Genomic DNA, 17,349 nt, shown 5'->3' on the forward strand with positions numbered 1-17,349 from the left:
ACTTGTTGGACCAGAAAACTGTGCTACCTTCCATCTAAGAAGAGACTGAGCCTACAGAAGATGGTGGCGTTTATGGATGGTGTTGAGGTATGGCTACAGTTTTGCACAGTAGAGCCTTAAGTTGTATCTAAGAATGCAGCGGTGAATGGTGTTGACTAACAAAGGTTCGCTGGAGGATTCCCAAGTCCATGTCATGCTATCCATTACAGATGCATGATGGTTTTTAAGACAGTGACGTCTGAGGGATCAGAGATCACACACATTCACAAGTCGTTTTTCAGCCTTACCCTTTGCGTAGCAAGATCTGACAGGATACCTTGAATATTTTAGTTATGGTGTGCACTATAGAGGAATGCGGAGGTTCTGCGCCCATTGTACAGATCAGCCATGATATTCAGCAAATTTGGGGGGATTATAAGAAGTCTCAGGGTGTCCCACTGAGCAGCTTTATCAACTCAGTCGAACGCTTTACAAAAATCAACAAAGGCTGCAAAGAAATTTGCGTTTGTGCTCCATGAGAACCCTCAGTGCCAGGATGTGGTTGATGGTAGACTTTTTTAGGCGTAAAACCAGACTGCTCCGGTCGTTGGTAGGTGAGCAAGTGATCACGGATTCTATTGAGGATGACCCTAGCAAGGACCTTACCTGGCACTGAGAGAAGTTGTATCCTCCTGTAGTTGCTACAATCCAGGTGATCACACTTCCCTTTCCAGATACGGACAAAACGTCCTGTTTTCCGGTCAGTTGGGATGACACCCGTCTCCCATATCGAAGTAAAGATTGCTTGCAATGCCAGGAGGACAGCCTTACCACCACCCTGGAGAAGTCCACCCCGGATACTACAGATCCCTGCAGACTTTCCTACCCTGAGCTGGTTGATATCAGTGCAATCTCAGTGAGACTGGGGGGTTCACAGCAAATTGGAGGATCAGCCTCGAGAATCGTGGACCCTCAAGAACCGTCGTGGGTTTGTCTGGGGTGGGTTCTGCTCCTACTCTGTTCAACATTTGCATGGGCTTGTCGTTGGGCAGGGTCGTGGGGTCCAGCGGGTGTGGGGCATCTGTTGGTGAAGAGAGCTTCACCGATCTTGACGTTGCTGATTATGCTGTGATCTTCGCAGAGTCAATGGAGGCTCTGATCGGGGGTCTCGAGAGATTGAGCGAGGACTCTGAGTGTCTGGACATAGTCATCAGAAGCATGTCTCTCTACAAAGAGAGGGTCGACCGCATTGAGAGGTTTACTTACCTTGGCAGTGACATTCATGTCACTGGTGACTCTTCCTATGAAGTCAGTAGACGGACTGGGAGAGCACCGAGGGGTCATGAGGTCACTGAAAAGGGGTGTGTGGCACTCCTGATATCTCTGCAAAAGCACCAAGGTCCAAGGAAAGGGGATATAACACAGTGGTAAACATGCCCCTGTCCCAGCTTTTTTGGAACGTGTTGCAGGCATCAAATTCAAGATGAGTGAAGATTTGCAAAACAGCAATAAAGTTTATCAGTTTGAACATTCGATATCTTGTCTTTGTAGTGTATTCAATTGAATATAGGTTGATTTGCAAATCATTGAATTCTGTTTTTATTTACGTTTTACACAACGTCCTGACTTCATTGGAATTGGAGATGTACATCACTGCACGCCCCAACCAGAAACCATGGATTACAGAGAAAGTGCGTGTGATACTGAGGACCTGGGACTCTGCCTTCAGGGAAGGTGACGAAATCGCCCTGAGAACAGCGAGGGCCAAACTATCCCGCACCATCAGAGCAGCAAAGCGGGCGCACACACCCAGAGAATCCATGGACTTTTCCTACATGACAAAGATGCACAAAGCATGTGGAAAGGCATCCAGGCTATCACTAATTAGGTTTAGGTTTAGGTTTATTTGTCATATATAGGTTAACACAGGGTCAACATACAATGAAATGTGTATGACGAGAAAAACAAGTCACTCAGCCTAGATCCAATAAAGCTTAAAAAAAGATTACAAGTTAAAAATAGACAAGCCATATAAAATAAAATGTGTACGTTTTAAAAGAAGTTATAGAGCAATATGAGTTGAATGAGCAGCAAGTACAAATGACAGTTATTGCACAGATAATGTTTTATAAGTACAGATGCATATTCCATAAAGTGCAGATGGAATTACAGGACAACACCACCTACCTGTGACAGTGATGCCTCCCTTCCAGATGTGCTGAATAACTTCTATGCAGGGTTTGAAGCACAGAACAACATGGTGATGAGGAAGACCACCTCTCCCCCCTAGTGACCAGGCATTAAATCTGACTGTGACCGAGGTGAGAAATACTCTACAAAGAGTCAACCCACGGAAGGCTGCAGGACCAGACAATATTCCCGGCAGAGTACTAAGGGAATGAGCAAACCAGCTGGCAGACATTTTTACGGACATCTTCCGCCATCGTCCCAACCTGCTTCAAAACCACCACCATAGTCCCCGTGCTAAAAAAGTCACAAGTGTCCAACCTCAATGACTACCGTCCCGTTGCACTCACATCCATCGTTATGAAGTGCTTCGTGAAGCTTGTCATGAGGCACATCAAAACCCTGCTGACCCCCTCACTGGATCCCCTGCAGTTTGCTTACCACTGGAACCGTTCAACAGGTGATGCAATAGCCACCACTCTCCGTCTGGCTCTCGCTCATCTGGACAATAAGGACACGTACGACGTGTTTATCGACTTCAGCTCAGCATTCAACACAATCATTCTTCAGCAGCTGATGGAAAAGCTGAGCCTGCTGGGACTGAACACCTCCTTCTGTAACTGGATTCAGGACTTCCTGACTGGGATTGGAAACAACATCTCCAGAACCACCACACTGAGCACTGGAGCCCCTCAAGGCTGCGTGCTCAGTTCATTACTGTTCACACTGCTGACTCACGACTGTGCAGCAACGCACAGCTCTAATCACATCATACAATTCGTCGATGACACGACTGTGGTGGATCTCATCAGCAACAACAATGAGTCAGCATACAGAGAGGAGGTGCAGCGGTTAACCTTTTAACTGCCAACTCCCTAAATATCCCCCATGCCAGGAGAAATCTGAACAATTTTCATTTTTTTACTTTACATTTATTCAAGCAGTATTTACCTGCTGAAATACCTGCTGAAATGTTTCAAATAAATGGTCAATCAAAGGACGTAGCTTGAACAAGCGGTTACGGTTTGGATCTTTCATATCTGGCTCAGATAACGGGCAGCAGTCCAGTTGAGATGCTGGGGAAAAACCCACTCATCGCCATCATCCGATGCGTCGTCATTCACAGTATCATGCAGCACACGTTGCTGATCATCATTGTCGCTAAAATCTTCTTCAGAACTGCTACAATCATGATCAGAATTATTGTCCAAAATCGCCTGCCAAACCTCACTTGAAGTCAGTTTACGTTTCGCCATATTCACAGCTTTCACTTTCGAATCACATCACGTGATCGGCCAATACAAGCGCAGAGTTGTCGAAATACAACGTAGTAATAATACCCACGCCAAACTGTCAGTTATACTACGCGCCAGGCATTCACATAACCACAGGCAAATGTGCCGGATAATTCCGGCAGTAGGGCGTCAGCAATAAAGCTACGATGCCGGATATATCCGGCAGAGGGCGGTTAAGGGGTTAACGGACTGGTGTAAAGCCAATAACCTATCTCTGAATGTAGACAAAACAAAGGAGATGATTGTTGACTTTAGGAAGACTAAGAGTGAACATCTGCTACTGAACATTGACGGCTCAACTGTGGAGGTCATCAATAGCACCAAATTCCTGGCTGTCCACCTGGCAGAGAACCTCACCTGGTCCCACAACACCAGCTCTTTAGCTAAGAAAGCCCAGGCGTAGGCTGAGGAAAGCCCATCTTCCACCAGCTATTCTAACAACATTGTACAGAGGAACCATCGAGAGCATCCTGAGCAAGTGCATCACTGTCTGGTTTGGAAATTGCACGGTCAGGGATTGCAAAGCCCTTCAACAAATAATGAAGACAGCTGAGAAGATCATCAGTGTCTCTGTTCCCTGCATTATGAACATTTACACCACACACTGCATCTGCAAAGCCACCAGCATTGTGAGTGATCCAACACACCCTTCTGTGGTGTTATGGGTCCACAGCTCTTCCAGCCAAGGCCGTTTTGTTTTAAATTAAATAATCGCCGCGCTCGCGGCTTAGCAAGGGGGCGTGGTGGCTGTAGCGAGCCGCAGGGCGATCTGCGGTGTGGGCGTTTCTCACCTAAGTGCACAGGTGAGGGACTGCCCACATTCGTGATTGTTCCTGTGGCTAATGCGCTGCAGCTGCCATGTCCTCTCTGCATATATAGAGAAGCCCGAGACGGTTAGGGAGAGGATAAAGAAGGATCAAAAAGAGAAAGGAGAAGGAAACGGGGGTGGCAGAAGGAAGCAGGAAGAAAGGCGGCAGGAAGGCTAGAAAGGCGGTGCGGATGAGTGGGCGAGCGCTCGCAGGCAGCTGTGTGGAAGCCTGGGTGTTAGGCCAACACCCAGGAGTCGTAGTGGTGGTCGCTCCCGCTGAGTGAACGAGTAGCGGGGGTGACCAGTGAAGGGCGACTGGCCGCGTAAATAATAATAATAATAATAATACATTTTATTTATATAGCGCCTTTCCTATGTAAGGCCAAGAAGGCAGCGGGAGTCGAGAGGCTTGGAAGTAGGAGTCCCAAAGTGAGCGTCCCGGCCCTTGGGATTAAAGCCAAGTCTCGATCGGGAGAGTGGAACCGAAGCCCGGGATCGGGGAGCCTCCAGATCAGTCATGTGGAGAGAAGGCCAGCTGCAGAAAGGGCCCAGATGGGAGAAGCAGGAGAGCTGCCAGGTAAAAGACACCGGGCTTTAGATTGGTTTTAAAGAGACTGCCTTCAGCATTGTTTTAACCTCGTTTTAAAGGAATGTTCTGTTTATTGATTTTAATCTCCACGTTTCATTTAATGGATTATTTATTTATTAAACATTGCATTACTGCACTTTACTTTGAACATTGTTGCACTTTGTTTTCGTTGACTTATTTGAATAAAAACACTTTGCACATTTATACATCATCCCCTTGCTCAGTTGTTATTGCCTCACTGTCTAGCTCATCGGTGACATTACCGACGGTGTTGGGTTCAAGGGCTCCCTAACAGCCGATGGGAGCACAGAGTCGAACCCACATCGTCACATTTGGTGGCAGCGGTGGGATGAGCTAGCAATGGGGACAGAAGAGGAGACAAAGCAGCAAGCGGGATTGGTGCCAGACTTTTTGAGGACCCACGTACCCAAGCCAGAGGAGGACATTTTTAAAGGACAGAGCTTTTTATGGACATTTATTTATTGCTGGTTTTTATTTGTCTTTTAAAGAGTTCTTATTCTTTTAATGTCCTGTTTTAATGAAGGGGGGCTTGGGTTGGTTTTATTGTGGGATTTATGGTTTTAGTGCTTTTATTGGTTTTAGTGCAGTGTAGAGTGGCCGAGCTGTAGACTTGGTCTCCAGTTGCATTGGGTTGGTAGTGGTGTGGAGCCTTCCCATGCAACTGGAGTCTTATGGAGGGTGGAATGTGGTGTTATGGGTCCACAGCTCTCCCAGCAAAGGCCAGTTCCTTTTTAAATGAATAATCGCCGCGCCCGCGGCTTAGCGAGGGGGCATGGTGGCTATAGCGAGCTGCAGGGCGATCTGCGGTGTGGGCGTTTCTCACAAGTGCACAGGTGAGGGACTGCCCACATCCGTGATTGCTCCTGTGGCTAATGCGCTGCAGCTGCCATGTCCTCTCTGCATATATAGAGAAGCCCGAGACGGTTAGGGAGAAGTAAAAGTAAGTACAAGAAAACAGAAGAGAACGGGAGGTTGTAGAAAAAGCAGGAAGCCGGTGTGAGGAAGACAAACAAACGAACGAGGAAGCAAGCGAGAGCAGGCTCGCAGCAGCTGAGTAGATAACCTGGGGTGTTAGGCCGACACCCCAGGCGTAGTAGTTGTTGTCGCTCCTGCAACAACTTTTTAATGAAGGACGGGAGTGACTGGAAGGTGGTTGATTCTCCACGGAAGACCGCGGGAATCATGACTTGGGAACATAATGTCCTCAACGTGAGAGCCTTGGCCGTTGGTGGATTTCCCAGGTCACTGTCACGGATAGCCGACCGGAGCCAAGGATCGGAAAGGCGACTGACAGTAGTAGCAGGAGTAGGTAGAAGGCCAGCTGCATAAAGAGCGTCTCTCCTGTTGAGCAGCACAGATGGGAGTAGCAGGGGAGCCGCCAGGCTAACAGAAGAGTCACCGGGTTTGTCACTTGTTTTTAAAGACTGCTTCCTTTTGATCGTTTTAACCTCGTTTTAAAGGATTGTTTTGTGTTTGTATTTTAACCTCCACACATTTCTTTTATGGATTATTTATTTAATGAAGATTTTGAAGGAACTGCACAGCACTTTACTTTGAACATTGTTGCACTTTGTTTTCATTGACTTGTTATAATAAAAGCACTAGTGCACCTTTATTACATCATCCCCTTGCTCTTTGTTATTGCCTCACTGTCTAGCTCATCGGTGACATTACCGACGGTGTTGGGTTCAAGGGCTCTCTAACAGAAGAGGTGCATCGTCACACCTTCACATTCACTGTTTACACTCCTGCCATTGAGGAAAAAGGTACCGAAGCATTCGGGCCCTCACCACCAGAATGTGTAACAGTTTCTTCCCACAAGCAGTCAGACTCCTGAACACTCATGGACCGGTCTGATATCTGATATCGTAATTCGTTCCAAAACCCTGGTCGCAACCCGATTTGGTCGTGACCCAAAGTAATTTCCCCCATAGGATTGTATGTAAATACAATTAATCTGTTCCGGACCGTACGAACTGTATATACATATATATTTTTAAAGATTTTTAAGCACAAAAATAGTTAATTACATCATAGAATATACAGTGTATTAGTAAACTAAATGTTAAAACATTGAATAACACTGAGTAAACCTTCAACAGAGAAAACTAACATTGCAGGAGATCACACTACAGCCTTACAAACCGCTCACTGTAAATACTTTTTTTTTAATGAGCTTTAAGCACAGGGGAAAAAAATGAAAATTTGAAAAATCTGTAATTTAATAAACAACCAAGAAAACTAACTTTGCGTGAGTCGAGTTCTGGCATGAAGGAAGTGAGGAGGAACTGGGTGGAGAGGAGGTTACAGTTTTGAGGTAAAGTCTGTGACGATGCGGGTTCGCTGCATGCTCCCATCTCTCTTAAACCCGTCACCGTCGGTAATGTTACCGACGAGCACGACAGTGAGGCACTGCAATGGAGCAAGGGGATGGGGCAAAAAGTGCCAAGTGCTTTTCTGAAAATCAACAAAACAACAATCAAAAACAAAGTCCAAATTAAATAAAGTGCAGTGCTTTCAGAATCCTTCAATAAATAAATAATCCCATAAAAACAGAAGTGAAGTGGAGGTTAAAATCCAATAGAAAAAAGTCTTCATTAACTACAACGAGGTTAAAACAATGCTGGAAGCAGTCTCTTTAAAAACAAGCCCGGTGCATTCTTTAACTGGTGACCACCCTGCTTCTCCCTATCCAGGCTTCACAACAGTGGAGCCACTCTACCTGCAGCTGTCCTGCCTTCTTGTAACAAGTGTCTGGTCACACTTATAGGTAATCTAACTTAGACACCATTAAAATATCCGACTACGCCACCCAGTTTTATTAAGAGACTGGGAACTCCTGAAATTTACCAATAATAGCACACAGGTTTCTTTAAATTGGGCGGTGAGTAAACACACAATGAAAGACACAACAGTAATTTTAGAAAAAAGCAACAGTAAGTTCTATTACACAAGACAATATAAGGTACATTAAAAAGATAAACGAACATAACAAAAACTAAACATATCAGGAATTGATTTCCTTTTTTTAAAAAAGGAAAATACACAGTCCACCCTTTAAAAGTCCGTTAAAAACAAGAATTGGATGATACAACCTTTAGTGGTGCGGAGTCCAGTTTGTGCACTGTGTTACCCCAACACTTAATTGCTCAACTGTCCATGGATGCACTCTGTCCTCGGACACTCGTTCCCCTACAGAAGTTGTGTCAAATTGTTAAATCCCTGTCAGCGTCTCTTCGTTGTTCCTTTTTCTTCCACTCTGGGCTCCTTGTGTTGCTGGGACTTCGGCACGCCTCATTTCTCGTCTGTCAGCTTCGCTTGGTCCTTTCATACGGATTCCCTCTCTCGCTGAACCCACATCCGGCGTCTCTTTGTGGAACTGTCTCTTCCTCCCTGGAAGTGTTGTCGTCCTTGTGCCTCACGTCGTGCCAGCCAGGTACCCTTGTCTGCCTGCAAGCCCCTGTGCTCTGTCCGAGTGCCTTGGCAGCGTTTTCTGTGGACTGTCCCCTCTTCCTTCTGCTGCCAGGAGTTTTTATCTACTTCAGTCCCTGCTGTTGTCAGTCCTGGACAATCAGATTAAACAATGGTACATCTGCATTTCCTGGGTTTAACAATTAATGAAAACACAAGTTAAAAAAAGGAATTGTTACCAATCATGAATAAGTACAGATATGCTGATTAGAAACCAATATTTCCAAGTCAGGTAAATACAGACATCCTCCAAGGCCAGACTTCAAAGTGGTGACTCCTTTGCAAGATAGCAAATACCTCCACAAACAACCCTGACACAATCAGTAACTGGATTATCCAGGATCCTCCAAGCAAGCAGCAGTTCTTTTATCACACGTGGTATTGTTTGTAATCTCAACCAGCCATAAACATCAAAGTGGTGACTCCTTTGCAATACAGTAAATACTTACATCCTGCAGACAGCCTTTTAACTTCTCACCCCCCAGTCCCAACAATGGGTGCCTAACGGAACCACCCAGTGCACAAACAAAAATGTCCCCCTCTGACATTCTTCCTTCTGATCTGGAGGCCTCCCGATCCCTGGCTTTGGTCGCACACTCTCCAGACCGAGACTTGGCTTCCCTGGCGACCAGGACGCTCACATCAGGGAATTCACCGTCCAAGCCTCACGACTCCTGCTGCCTTCTCGGCCTTACGCGGCCAGCTGTCCTTCTTCTGGTCAGCTGGAGCGACCGCTTCCATTCTGCCCCACCAAGTGTCGGCCAAACACCCCTGCTTGGACTCACTGTCCAGCTGCCTGCTTGCGAGCACACGCTCACTCACACCGGTTCTTTCCACACTGCTTCCTGCTTACTTCCTCACTCTGCAACCTCCGTCTATCTTTTCTTTTTTCTCCCTTTAGCCGCCTCGCACTTCTATTTATGAAGAGGATGTGGCAGGTGTAGCAATCATCAGCCCCGGGACTAATTACGGATGTGGATGGTTTCCCACCTGTGCACTTAGGTGAGGAACACCCACACCACGAATTCCCCTGGAACTGCTTCAGCCACTCAACCACCACGCCCCCTCACCAAGCTGCAAGCGCGGCAATTGTTTATTTAAAACTGGCCTCTTGACGTGAGCTGTGGACCCGCTATACCCCAAAGTTCCTCTGCGTGATGCATGTCTGACCGAGAACAATGTACTGTACAGGGAGAGACTGAACACGTGCGGAAATCATCGACGCGTACGAACCGGAAGGGAAATGAAATAGAGCACAAAGAGTTCACAGCGAATGCAAAGGGAGAGACTGAACACGTGCGGAAATCATCGACACGTACGAACCGGAAGGGAAACGAAATAGAGCACAAAGAGTTCACAGCGAATGCAAAGGGAGAGACTGAACACGTGTGTATATCATCGGCACGTATGAACCGGAAGGGAAACAAATGCAAAGGGAGAGACTGAACACGTGCGGAAATCACCAGTGTGTACGAACCAGAAGGAAAATGAAACAGAGCACGAAGAGTTCACAGTGAATGCAAAGGGAGAGACTGAACACGTGCGGAAATCATCGGCGCGTACGAACCGGAAGGGAAACAAATGCAAAGGGAGAGACTGAACACGTGCGGAAATATATCGGTGCATACGAACCGGAAGGAAAACGAAATAGAGCATAAAGAGTTCACAGCGAATGCAAAGGGAGAGACTGAACACGTGCGGAAATCACCAGTGTGTACGAACCAGAAAGAAAATGAAACAGAGCACGAAGAGTTCACAGTGAATGCAAAGGGAGAGACTGAACATTTGCGGAAATCACCGGCGCATACAAAACGGAAGGGAAACAAATGCAAAGGGAGAGACTGAACACGTGCGGAAATCACCAGTGTGTACGAACCGGAAGGGAAACAAATGCAAAGGGAGAGACTGAACACGTGCGGAAATATATCGGTGCATACGAACCGGAAGGAAAACGAAATAGAGCATAAAGAGTTCACAGCGAATGCAAAGGGAGAGACTGAACATGTGTGGAAATCATCGGCGTGTATGAACCGGAAGGGAAACAAATGCAAAGGGAGAGACTGAAAACGTGCGGAAATCATCGGCGCGTACGAACCGGAAGGGAAACAAAATAGAGCACAAAGAGTTCACAGCGAATGCAAAGGGAGAGACTGAACACGTGTGGAAATCACCGGCTTGTACGAACTGGAAGGAAAACGAAATAGAGCACAAAGAGTTCACAGCAAATGCACAGGGAGAGACTGAACATGTGCAGAAATCACCGGCGCATACAAACCGGAAGGGAAACAAATGCAAAGGGAGAGACTGAACACGTGCGGAAATCACCAGTGTGTACGAACCAGAAGGAAAATGAAACAGAGCACGAAGAGTTCACAGTGAATGCAAAGGGAGAGACTGAACACGTGCGGAAATCATCGGCGCGTACGAACCGGAAGGGAAACAAATGCAAAGGGAGAGACTGAACACGTGCGGAAATATATCGGTGCGTACGAACCGGAAGGAAAACGAAATAGAGCACAAAGAGTTCACAGTGAATGCAAAGGGAGAGACTGAACACGTGTGGAAATCATCGGCACGTATGAACCGGAAGGGAAACAAATGCAAAGGGAGAGACTGAACCTGTGCGGACATCATCGGCGCGTACGAACCGGAAGGGAAACTGGCTTGTTTGTCACCTGAGTGTCTGGTCGTGAACAGATGCAAAAGTTTGGCAAACTTTTTGGTCGTAACCCTATTTGTACATGTTCCGAGACATTTGTGACCCGAGGTTCCACCGTATATGAGTTCTGTTCTGCAGTGTTGCACATGGTTGCACATCTGACTCACATGCACCTTGTTATATATTATGTGTCTTTATGTTTTGTGTCGTGGATTCTTTGTTGTCCTGTGTTTTATGTTGCACTATGGTCCTGGAGGAACGTTGTTTCTTTTCACTGTATGCTGTACTACTGTATATGGATGAAATGACAATAAATACTCTTTGACTTGACTTGACTTGTGGCTCCAACCACAAAGTTCAAGGAATGAGAGCAGTTTTGTGAAAATAGTACATAACCATTAAATAAAAATGACACCTTGCAGAAATAACATTAAAAATAATACAGTAGAGTCTCGTTTATCCTACCTTCGCTTATCTGACATTCTGTATTATCCGACGTTCCACAGCAAAAAAAAAACAAAAAAAACCCACATTAATCGGCAACAAGAACTGCAAGTTGGGATCGTGAGCGTAGTCTATTTTTTGTTGCTCCCGACTCTACCGCAGCTAATTACAGTGGAACCTCGGTTTGCGAGCATAATTCATTCTGGAAACGTGCTCGCAGTCCAAAGTACTCGTATATCAAAGCGAATTTCCCCATAAGAAATAATGGAAACTCAGATGATTCGCTCCACAACCCAAAACTATTTATATACTGTAAAAATGATTAATACAAAATATAAAGTAAAAAGCGGCAGCGCAGATTAGAAAAACCTCTGCTGAGGAAGTTGACGCTCACATTTAGGGGAGACATCCTGTCAACGTAATTGGAGCAACAGCGGCCAAATCACCGTGGGGTGAACTGAATTCATTGAAGCGAGTGGAGGGGGAAACTGCAGTCAGACGGCCAGGGGTTAAAAATCGAGGACGAGGTGAAAGTCGACAGGAGTGTCAGCGGCGCAGCGCTTTTACTTCGGGGAATTGATATGTAATGAATGGGCAAAGGGAGGCAGGAGCGAGTCTTTTGGGAATGAGAGAAAGGTAACAAAAATGTCTTCTCAACTCGCTAAGCGGTACATACAGTAAGTGGAGATGACAGACTTCCAGAGGCCATTCCTGCTCTCCTGAGAACGAGACGTTACGTACTGACTAAGGCAACGTACCCGCAGGCAACCTGCAAGGCCTGTCTCGGGCAGAAGACCATCACAGGGGATGGTGGCGGGGGCAATGAATAAATATATGAAAGGATGGGAAAGGCACTATATAGAAAATAGAGAAAGAGATACAAGTAACACTGTTTAACAGATGGACATTTAGAAAAGAAGAGCGCCATATGTTAGAGATATGTGAAAGGAACTATATAAGAGGTGGACATGAAAAGCAGCATGTAATAGATAGATATATAGATAGAGATTGTGAAAGGCACGATAGATAGATAGATAGATAGATAGATAGATAGATAGATAGATAGATAGATAGATAGATAGATAGATAGATAGATAGATAGATAGATAGATAGATAGATAGATAGATAGATAGATAGAGATTGTGAAGGGCACTATAGATAGATAGATAGATAGATAGATAGATAGATAGATAGATAGATAGATAGATAGATAGATAGATAGATAGATAGATAGATAGATAGATAGATAGATAGATAGATAGATAGATAGATAGATAGATAGATAGATATTGAAAGGCTCTATAGATAGATAGATAGATAGATAGATAGATAGATAGATAGATAGATAGATAGATAGATAGATAGATAGATAGATAGATAGATAGATAGATAGATCTCTCTTTCTAAAGTGACAGATGACTGCCATTTCACGCGCTGATCGCCTTCTCTTGCACTTTGCGCTTCATGTTAGCCTTGACTTTCCATTATCTGCTGCTTATTCCTCCGTCCTGCTATGCATAACTCAATATCCAGGTTTAGAATGGCGCTGCACGTCCACATATTTTTCAATAATGTTTTGACTGTCAAGGTTTTTAAAGGTCTAGTTAGCAGGTGTAATTGATAAGAGATGTCAGTTTTTTAGTTTATGAGCCCCACTTGGACCCTCGAGGCTTTCTCATAGCTGCAGGCCATTCACTTCTTACCTTAGGCATCCTTTCGTTAAAAAAGAGAGAGAGAGAGAAAAAAAAAGAAAGGCTCTCTGCTCGTCGTTCTGCACCCCCGATATTTCTTCAAAAGTAATTGCCGGGCCAGCACTCCACAAGCGAGTGATGCAGATGTCCATGTTGCCAGCTGAACAAGCCTCACTAAATGACTTTTTCCTTCGGTTGCCGTTGTTCTGATCCGATTCGAATTCTTACTTTACAGCACGTTGCTCTTTTTTTTTCTGTTTTAGAGCCGTCTGTCAGCCTCTGGTTAGAAATCTGCAGTGATCTGAACAGTCATAATTGATTTAAGTACCAAAGGGGCTAAAATAATCATCATGGCACTGACCCGGGTGAGGAGACCGGTGATGGTGTGTTAATTGGTGGTGGCAGAAAAGGCTTATTAGGGGTGACCCTGACATGGACGTCCTGCCCACTGAAGGCTGGCACTGCTGGATGTCATAAATTCAACTTCATCGTGTTGTGTCTGCAGTGCAATGAGATTCCCACTGCAGGGCTTGTCACACAGGCCTGTCACAGTAGTTAAATAGAACAGTTAGAAAATGGCCACATGGTGTTAACATGGGCGACTGTTTCGAAAGTTGGATCGTTGTTTAAGGAGAAGTTTGCTATTTTTCAGGTTGAACTTTTTTCTTTGTAATTGACTTCTTCTTCTAATTGTTAATCTTCTTCTACTACTTCTTCATCTTCCTCTTCTTCTTCTTCCTCTTATTCTTCTTTTTCTTCATTTTCCTCCTCTTCATCTTCATTTTCTTCTGCTTCATCTTCCTCTTCTTCATTTTCCTCTTCTTACTCATCATCTTCCTCCTCTTCTTCTTCTTTATCTATTCTTTATTAGCATTCTTTAATTTAATATTATTTATTGTATCAGTATGCTGCTGCTGAAGAATGTGAATTTCCCATTGGGATTAATAAAGTATCTATCTATCTATCTATCTATCTATCTATCTATCTATCTATCTATCTATCTATCTATCTATCTATCTATCTATCTATCTATCTATCTATCTATTCCACTTCTGTAGTGCTGTTATGTCCTTTTTGTAGAACAGAACAGCCCACCGTACTCCAGATGAGGCCTCACCAGTGTGTTATAAAGCTTGAGCAGAACCTCCTGTGACTTGTACTCCACACATCAAGGCGCTATATAACCTGACATTCTGTTTGCCCTCTTAATGGCTTCTGATTTAGCTCTTGGAATTCTAAGATTCTTGAAGATCTAAGGTTATGATTTGGAGTGTAAGGTGAGAGGCATTCCGAGATATAGGTATGAATTGATTTCCTTGCCCAGTTGGTGTACCAATCCACTTCCATCATCACGCCGGCCTCCCTCTCAGGTAATCAAATGTCCTCCAGTCTGGCTGGGATGCCCGTTCTCCTCCTACAATCCATAACCAGATTAAAGAAGTAAGATTCCTGGTGCTGACCTACTCGAATCGAATATTTGAAACGTGTCCTTCAGGGCCTAAACTTTTGAAGTAGTCTTGTGGTTAAGGGTGGAGTGGTGGCTCTGAGGCTAGCAATCGGAAGGTTGCCAGTTCAAATCCTGTAAACACCAAAATTGACTCTATTTTGTTGGGCTCTTGAGCATGGCCAATTAACCTGCAATTGCTCCGTCCTGGGTATGACGTTAATCTGCAAGTAGGCCCTCCAAGTTGCAGAGGAAAAACCTGGTGGTGTGGTGGCAGAATTGGCACTCCAGCCACCATAACAAAACCTCCCACTGGTTCCATTCCATCTGAACTGGTGTGGTGCTGAGATGTCACCCGTCGCATGGCTTGCACTCAGGTCCTAATCTGGGATCTTGAGGTGGTCTGTCATGTGGTGGGTGCGGCAATGCGCTGTATCAGCGCATGAGCCTGACGTCTCCTCTCTCTCTTCCAGTTAAGAATTATGGGAAATGAAGCAGTGTGGAAATACCTAACAGAATCTTTTTTTCTGTTTCTGTTCAATAAAAGAAGCCCACGACACACCGACAGGTTGTTTATTGATACGTTTAGTTCGTTTGAAAGTGTGAAGCACAATTGAACAAAATAATGCAACGTTCTGTGATTCAGAACAAAGCAAACGGTCTAGGAGTGTGAAAAGGCCTTTATCTCCATTTCTAACCATTAGCCCATCTGGACCCTCAGCCTCAGTGGGCCTACAGAACTTTTATTGACTTCCTCTCCCCAGGAAGTGTAAGGAATTCACTCCTATGTCTTGGAGTGATCTACCCCAGCCAGGCCGCACTCCCGAATGTCTACTGCGCACACATCCGCTGACTTTTATGCTAACGAGACCCTCCAATTCATCTGATTAGACGCCCACCTGTAGTCCTCACTATGAAACGTTACCTTCACAGTAATTGTCTCTCTGCCTGTTTTTTTTTTACTTTCTTTCAGAAAACCCAATGACCTGCGGAAAGGTCACCGCCGGTGTGCAGATCTCAGCCACTCCTGAGACGTAATTAGGTTAAAGAAACTTCCTCGCCCTGAAATCTTGTCAGAACACGTGCCGAATGCCCCGCACCATCAGTCTGCATAATACGTGGTCAGCTCAACTCGGGCAGTTGACACATGAATTGTTTCACACACAGACTTCAGTGAAAGTCGGGAGAACAAAAAGCAGAAAATCCTAACCTGGCTGCTCGAGCGACGCAGAAGACCCTCATCAGTCTAACCAGAAGAAGATACGCTGAGTATCGAAGGTTGGCCGCGATAAAATTGATGGTCGCCCTAATTAAAGGATTAACTGGACGAGCCTGAAATACAAGGGCTGGGGCTCTAAGTCTTATCTGTTTATTTAGTTATTTATTTAGGTTTTAAATAGCGCTCCTCTCTGATCACAGGTCTGGTGAAACCGGGCACCTAGTGAGACCTGCGGCAACAAGCAGATTGTGTCAAGTCAGGTGACGTTTACCGCCATGTGTACAAAGTACAGCAAAATTCATACAAAATAGAAAGGAAAGAAACACTACCTAGTACGCAACATGCAGAGCCTTCAGAAAGTCTTCTGGTTGTGGACCACCAGGGGGCGTACCAGCCACCCTACCCGACACACACAGGCAGACAGCAGTGCAAGTCCAGTGCAGGCGTTTGGGTCACATGGGACGGCGCTTTCACGTCACTGTCCACAGCACAGCACAAGCAGACACCAGATCAGTAGCCCAGTCCTTTACCTTTCTTTTCCTTTCATTCTTTTTCTCTTCTCTTCTCTTCCTTTCCTTTCCTTCTCTTCTTTTCCTTTCCTTCTCTTCTCTCTTTCCTGCTCTTCTATTCCTTAACTTTCCTTCTGTTCTCTTCTCCTTTCTTCTCTTCCTTCCCTTCTTTTTCTCTTATCTTTACTTCCTTTCCTTTCATTTTCTTCTCTTCTTTTCCTTCTCTTCTCTTCCTTCCCTTCTTTTTTCTTCTCTTTCTTTCCTTTCCTTTCCTTCCCTTCTATTCTCTTCTCTTCTCTTCCTTTCCTTTCATTCTCTTCTCTTCTCTTTTCTTCCTTTACTTCAATTTTCTTCCTTTCCTTTCCTTCTCTTCTCTTTCTTCCCTTCTTTTTTCTTCTGTTTCTTTCATTTCCTTTCATTCTCTTCTCTTCCTTTCTTTTCCTTCTCTTCCCTTCCTTTCCTTTCATTCTCTTCTCATTTCTTCATTTCCTTTCTTTCTCTTTTCTTCCTTTCCTTCTCTTCTCTTCCTTCTCTTCCCTTCTTTTCTCTTCTCTTTCTTTCCTTTCCTTCTCCTCCTTTCCTTTCCTTTCCTTCTCTTCTCATCTCTTCCTTTCTTTCTCTTTCCTTCCTTCCTTTTCTTCTCATCTCTTCTGTTCCTTTCCTTCTCTTCTCTTCCTTTCCTTCTCTTCTCTTCCCTTCCTTTCCTTTCCTTCTCTTCTCCTCCCTTCCTTTCCTTCTCTCCTCTTCCTTTCCTTTCCTTCTCTTCTCCTCTCTTCCTTTCCTTTCCTTCTCTTCTCTTCTGTTCTCTTCTATCCCCTTCCTTTCCTTTCCTTCTCTCCTCCTCTCTTCTCTTCCTTTCCTTTCCTTCTCTTCTCTTCCTCTCCTTTCCTTCTCTTCTCCTCTCCTCTCTTCCTTTCCTTTCCTCTCCTTTCCCTTCTCTTCTCTTCTCTTCTCTTCTCTTCTCTTCCCTTCTCTTCTCATCCACCAGTTTCATGAGATGGGGACATATGCAGAGTCTCTTTCACATTCCAC

The sequence above is a fragment of the Erpetoichthys calabaricus genome, chromosome 5 (assembly GCF_900747795.2).
Source record: "Erpetoichthys calabaricus chromosome 5, fErpCal1.3, whole genome shotgun sequence".
Taxonomy (NCBI): Eukaryota; Metazoa; Chordata; class Cladistia; order Polypteriformes; family Polypteridae; genus Erpetoichthys; species Erpetoichthys calabaricus.